Here is a 7,635-nt window from a genome sequence, read left to right on the forward strand (position 1 = left end):
CCAAAAGCGAGTTGTGAAGCGAGTTGCTTTCAGCTGTACGCATATTTTATCAAGTGTAATCCCCAAACCTAAACTTCACCATCAGTGGGGTAAAAATGTAATGTTAGAGGGAAAAATGCAACCTCCGAATCGCACTCGTCACTAATTATGCGAACGCGATTACTTCCTGGTTTCAACACAGGAACACATCACATTTATTGCTCTACATGTAAAGTTCCTTATAGTCATTTTGTTTAGTGCAAAGTATTCCTACCTCATTTTACTCTATAGTATCTACTGGGCATTTTCAAATAATATAAATGTATCGATTTATCTTTTGACAAACATATACATTTATGGCACATCTGCAACCGCAACATGTAACGGCAATAAATGTAACGCGATGAACTCCTCCCTCATCACACTGTATTTCCGATAACCATCTGTGTTGTCCAGAACTGTACTGTAAAAAATACTGACAATGTTTTAGACATTAAACTGAAATAATGCAATAAACATGAACTCAACAACATGAAATGTAACCTGAAACACAGGACAGGCGGATATAGGTGCACTTGCACAAATACCATGATATTTGTAGTAAAACCCTAGTAACCAGAAGAATTCACCATGGTTACTATACAGTATACTGTATTAAACCCATGATGTCCGCCAAGAAAACATGGTTACTTAACTTACTTTCCATAGTTACTACAATATTACTATAGTAAAACCACAATTTCTGGCAATACACTAAAATACGGAAAACAAACATGGTTAGCCTACAACAATATTACTATAGAAAATTGATTTCTGCCAAAAACTATATTACAGTCTACAATATTACTATAGTAAAATTATTACCACACTGTAAAAAATGTCTGTAATTTTAACGGTAAAAGACATAATTGATTAACGAATATTAACTGTAAAATATACAGTAAAAATTTTAATATATTTTAAAAGACAATACAGTACTTTTTTACAATAAAATGTTGTCAAAATTGCTACAGTGATTTACAATACCTTATAAAGTAAAAAGCAGGTTTTTACAGTTTATGACGTTTTTTTACTGTAAATTTAACAGACGTTTTTTTTTTTTTTTTTTACTGTGCCATCGTGGTCTTGTAAATTAAACAGTTTTAAACTGTAAAATGTACAGGTTGTTCTGTAAAGATTTTTATATTTTTACTATATTTATTTACATAATTATTCTGGCAACCACAGCTGCCACTTTTTTTTTTTTTGTAAAAACAACAGGATTTTTTTGACAGTACATGGTTTTCATTTTCCTGTATTATTACAATAGTTTCACTACGAATATCAAGGATAAAATATGGTTACTGTAGTAAAACCATGGTCAATTTATTCCAGGGAACACAAACTATTGCAAGGAAATGCCCTGCCTCTAAGGGGCTCCGTACTTATCAAAAGTGTTGGGGGTAACACATTACAAGTAACCCACATTACGCAACTAGACTACTTTTTCAAGTAAAGTAATGAGATATTTGTATTTTATTTTAGACCATAATATCAGAGTATATTTTTTTCTTTCTTTTTTTCTCCCCAATTTGGAATGTCCAATTCCCAATGTGCTCTAAGTCCTCGTGGTGGCGTAGTGACTCGCCTCAATCCGGGTGGCGGAGGACGAATCTCAGTTGTTGAGCGCGTTACCGCGGAGATGTAGCGCGTGTGGAGGCTTCACGCTATTCTCTGCGGCATCCACGCACAACTCACCACACGCCCCACCGAGAGCAAGAACCACATTATAGCGACCACGAGGAGGTTACTCCATGTGACTCTACCCTCCCTAGCAACCGGGCCAATTTGGTTGCTTAGGAGACCTGGCTGGAGTCACTCAGCACACCCTGGATTCAAACTCACGACTCCAGGGGTGATAGTCAGCATCAATACTCGCTGAGCTACCCAGGCCCCCCTCAAGTTACTTTTTTAAATAAGTTATACGTTGCTTTTCTACACCTCTCCTTTTCCTGAATTAGGAGTAATAGTGTGCAAACTGTGTGGGAGGAGATGATGTTGGATGTGTGGGTAGTGCATGATGGGTATTGTAGTTCTAAGGACAATGTACAGAGTGTAATAAGTCGTCTTTTACCCCACCCTGAGATTTATGTTTTAGAAAACGGCAAAAACATTGCTGGAAAAGCAATATAAATCTGAACGCTTTCAAGCTGAAACAGCTGAATCCAGTGTGAATTTTTGATCCCCTTTGCTTTACATATTGCCTTCTTATCATCCTCATTTATGGTTAATCATTCATTTAACTCTGTTTTTTTTTTTTATGATTATGTCTTTTTATTATCTTTATTTTAAATAGCTGAAGTTGTAACCTATCAGAACCTTTCAAAAACCTGTAACGATGACACCTTGAATCCAATTTTGCATATGACTATAATCGAAGTTTCTTTCAAGGCAAGTCAGTCCACTAGGTGGCTATGTTTGGAACGCTCCAAGGCAACTATTTTCTATGGATACAAGCAGCATAAAAGTGCAGCTCCTATCTACTTGAACGGGGAGAGACCGAAATCTCCAAAATGGTTGGTCAAGATTATGATCAAAGGACATATTTCAAACCAGCAGTAAAATCTGATAATAGTATCATAAATTGTGCTTCTTTAGTCAGATCACGCACAAAACCCCCCACTGTTTTTCAGGCTGGTCCAGCGAATGCACATGCACGATCTCGAGTTGACTGACAGGTAGTGTCTGTATCTAAAAGGTGACTGGTTCTTTTACCTGTAAGGCGGGACTTCCTTTATTACATCTGCCATACTGGATGTTCCAATTCCTCCCATTCATTTTATTACAAGTGATCCATCTTGGGCTAAACAGTCTTTGCTATAATTACTGATGGCTCTTATGTTAACGAGCTCTGCACTTTTGACTTTTACTCTGTTCATGTGTGTTGAAACTGCAGAGAACAATAACTGTAGTAAATTCTCTCCGATTGATTGCAATCCTGACTCTGAGTGATTTATTATCCATTACCCATATTATGGACCAAGCTGTTTTCCTCTACATTATAGCATAAGAGTGGAATGACAGCTCAATAAACTGACTACTAGTGCATCCGATCTACTCCGTGTTAACACATTTAACATTCGGGTGAGTGAAACTGATTCATGAGTAAATACATGCTGCTTAAAAAGGTCTTAGGAAGATGGATTATATGGCTAGCCTTCCCCTCGCTACGGCATGATATACAGGATGAAGCTTGCTCAATTCGATGACTTATGTAGCCGAAGTGCTCCGTGATAGAGCTCCCCGTAACTGGGAGAGTGGGATGAGAAAAGCTGACTCTGGATCAGCGGCTGCGAGCAACATCCTACATGGTTTGTGTGCGCAGAGAAAATGTCTTCATTTCTAAAATCCTTCTACATTTAAAAAATGTTTTATAATAAACAAGTAGTTTGATTTGAGACATAAAAAGTTTTTATAACATTTTGGTAGCATTAAAAACATTCACGTTATGCAAAAAGTAATGCAAAAGTAGCTTAATGCATTACTTTCCATAAAAAGTAACTATTTAATTAATTTACTGACATTTTTAAGTAGTAGCACAATATTCTAAAGAGTTAGTTTAAAAAAAAAAAAGTTACATTCCCCAACACTGTTTATCAAATTACTTGGCTCGGTGGAAAACTATAACCTCAATCTTTATTTAATGTCGTCCATATTTACAAATTTAAAAGTAAACAATATAACAAATATTTAAGAATGGTCCCCTATGACATGGAAATGTACACCACAGTCTACATGTGACCAAAATTTCTGGACAGACTTACTGAAAAAAAAAAAAAACGTCCTTGCATCCGACAGGGGTTCTTGCATCTGATAGGGGTTCTTTTTTTTTCTCCCAATTTGGAATGCCCAATTCCCAACGCGCTCTAACTTCTCGTGGTGGCGTAGTGATTCGCCTCAATCCGGGTGGCGGAGGATGAATCTCAGTTGCCTCCGCGTCTGAGACCGTCAATCCGCGCATCTTATTACGTGGCTTGTTGAGCGCGTTACCACGGAGACGTAGCGCGTGTGGAGGCTTCACGCTATTGTCCGAGGCATCAACGCACAACTCGCCACACGCCCCACTGAGAGCAAGAACCACATTATAGCGACCACGAGGAGATTACCCCATGTGACTCTACCCTCCAACTTCTTGGACAGCACCCAATCAGGCTTCAAAAGTGGACACAAAAAAACTGAAACTGCCTTGCTGTCCATCAATGAACCTCTGAAGCTGATGAGAACAGATTCCAAACCATCTGTTTTCATTCTGCTGGATCTGTCTGCCACTTTTGATACAGTCAACCAGATTCTCCTTTCCACCCTCTCTATAATGGGCATCACGGGAACCGCACTCTGCTGGTGCGAGTCTTACCGCACAGGTAGGTCCTTCAAGGTAGCTTAGCCCCTTATCTCTTCCAACCCTAGCAACACCCCTGCGGCTTTTCCTATCATTGCTATACACAACTCTACCTCTCATTCCAGCCTGACAATCATATGGTAGCTGCACAGATCTCAGTCTGCCTGGTAGACATCTCATGTTGGATGATAGAACATTACCTCCAGCTCAATCTAGCAAAGACGGAGCTTCTCGTTGTCCCACTGAGCCAAGAAATACAACATAACTTCACCATTTAGCATCATCCAGGACATAATTCCATTTTCAGTTGAACTTCATGGACCACGTCACAAAGACAGGCCGATCTTGCAGATTTACACTGCACAACTTTAGGAAGATCAGACCTTTTCTAACTGAGCATGCTACACAACTCCTCGTCCAGGCCCTTGTTATATAAAACTGGACTACTGCAATGCTTTTCTGGCAGGGCTTCCTGCATGTACACTCAAACCTCAGATTGGACGGCACGTGTGGTCTTCAACGAGCCCAAGAAAGCGCACGTCATGCCTCTCTTCATTAAACTGCACTGGCTGCAATGGTTACTTGCGTCAAATTCAAGGCATTGATGTTTGCTTACAAAACAACCACTGGTTCCAAGCCCTCCTATCTACGGTCACTTCTACAACTCTATGTGCCCTCCAGATGCTTGTGATCGGCGGGTGAGCAGCGCCTCATGGTACCATTTATTTTTGTAAAGTTTGTGTAAACTCAGTCCAATTGCTTTCCCACTGTTTTCCCTTAAAATTGATGATAAAGCCATCCGGGTGAGTGGTTTGCTGATCACTAATGGCCCCAAATAAAACTTGCAGCACTACTTTGGAGTCAGTGCTAAATGGGATGTAAACAGCCACAATAAATAGCAGTAGTGAATTCCCTCAGCAAATTGAAAGGCTGCCACTTAACTGTTATTAATTCCACTGCAAAGAATAGATCTAGTCTAGAAATAATTGCAGTAATCTAGTATTTTTATGTAAACGGACAATAGGGACGCCACGGTGCGAGTTTTTGACACTAGACTACCATCTGAAAAAAAAACGTGGTTAACCAGTTTTAAGATTATTTGCAAATATTTTTACAATGCAAGAGCACTGAGGCAAAAAAACTCATATATCACAATTGAACACGTTAGTGGACGCATTTCTTAGAGATATATGGACACTAAGCACAGCCCTACAATACAAAAATGAATAAATACACATCATATAAATAATAGATATATAATAACATAGGGCACAACACCTCTTATGCACAGCCCGGGCACAGAATGATGCGCGTCAATGTAAACAGAGTGCTTGAAATCACTTAAAAAGTGCATAACTGTAAGATTATTGTGGGTTTGCAACATGTACTGTAGTTTCTTCAGTTTATTTATTTATTTTTTATTTGATCCCCTTTTCTCCCAATTTGGAATGCCCAATTCCCACTACTTAGTAGGTCCTCATGGTGGTGCAGTTACTCACCTCAATCCGGGTGGTGGAGGACAAGTCTCAGTTGCCTCCGCTTCTGAGACCGTCAATCCGTGCATCTTATCACGTGACTCATTGTGCATGACACCGCGGAGACTCGCAGCATGTGGAGGTTCATGCTACTCTCCACGATCCACACACAACTTACCACACGCCCCATTGAGAGCGAGAACCACTAATCACGACCACGAGCAGGTTACCCCATGTGACTCTACCCTCCCTAGCAACCGGGCCAATTTGGTTGCTTAGGAGACCTGGCTGGAGTCACTCAGCATGCTCTGGATTCGAACTCACAACTCCAGGTGTGATAGTCAGCGTCAATACTCGCTGAGATACCCAGACCCCTCAGCAACAGCTTATTAAAGCAATCCATTGTTTGTAAGACAGCTCACCATAAAGAATCAGCAACAGACTCCATAAAATACTGTGAAAAACACCTCCCAAATAAACCTGTGGACTATGCATAATAATGGGAACATTGCTTAAAGCAGGCGATTTCAAGTCCAATAATAAGTTAAACTAAAATTTGCTGAAGAATGCTGTGAATCTGTACACAAGCAATGCTTTAAATAACGAGGAGGATTTAAGACTTCTCAAAGTTTACCACGCTGATAGTAACTACATGCAAATGCATCGCACACTGTCAGCACGCTTAAACATTACAAAAAGTTGCATCCCTCAATTCATACCTTAAAATGCACCACAACTAATAATATTGAACTCACTAGTTTGTTGTAGGACGACTAGTGGAACATCCTGTCCACTTGTAGGAAATGTACCCTTATATGACCTCTGTCTGCATGTTTTACATCAGTCATATTCAGTAAACCTCAATCATTCAAATGCTCCCAAACAGTGAACGTTTACACTCAGTCCACGATACCTGGCCAAGCACCATGTGGACACCATCCGTAACCATAGTAACAGCTGCAATAACCACCCAGGTAATAGCACAAGAGATTTTCACATTTAGACTTACACAGAAAAACTCTGTTATTATATAAATAACATTTTTGCCACGTGTAAATACCGTAAAACATTGCACGGATTCTAAATTCTTACAGTTCAATTAACCATGCCATTTTTAATCACAGATTGTACTGAAACGATTTAATCGCAACATCCCTAATGGATAATCCTCCTCTCACAAACTTTATCAGTTGCTGCAGCCTCACTGCCAACATCAGGTGATGTCGCAATTAATGTCTTAGCAATGACAAGCATGACAAGGTCAATTCACACAAAGCATGAATTTTTTTATTTTTCAAAAAAGATTGTAAATAGATATATATATTGTTCCATAAATTTACCAGGGATTAATTTATCTTTTTCGTTTAGCTCTTTGTGTGAGAAGCTCCTTGCAATTTTTTCTTTCCTTAAAACAGGCACTGAAAGCATAAATGCATGCTGAAAACTAGGGGTGCAACTAACAATTATTTTTATAATCAATGAATCTTTGATTTTTTCTTTGATAAATCGATATTTGGGTAAAACTGGCAAATTGTATTTCCTTTATTTTATAAAAAAAATAAATAAATAAAGTTTGTCCTCAGTTTGTTGCTGCTCTTCAAGTAAAATAATTTCTTGCATTGTCTGTGGGATTTCAATTACGGTTATATTTTGACCTAAATTTGATGTCCAAAACCAATGTTTATCAATCGACACGGTTTAATCAAAGTATTTGCACTTCCTTTCTCTATTGTAAATGGTTTGATTGACGTGGATGTGTGCATGAAGTGAACTGCTTGAAGTTTAACAGAGATGTGCATTAAT

Source organism: Myxocyprinus asiaticus, chromosome 29 (genome assembly GCF_019703515.2).
Source record: "Myxocyprinus asiaticus isolate MX2 ecotype Aquarium Trade chromosome 29, UBuf_Myxa_2, whole genome shotgun sequence".
NCBI lineage: Eukaryota > Metazoa > Chordata > Actinopteri > Cypriniformes > Catostomidae > Myxocyprinus > Myxocyprinus asiaticus.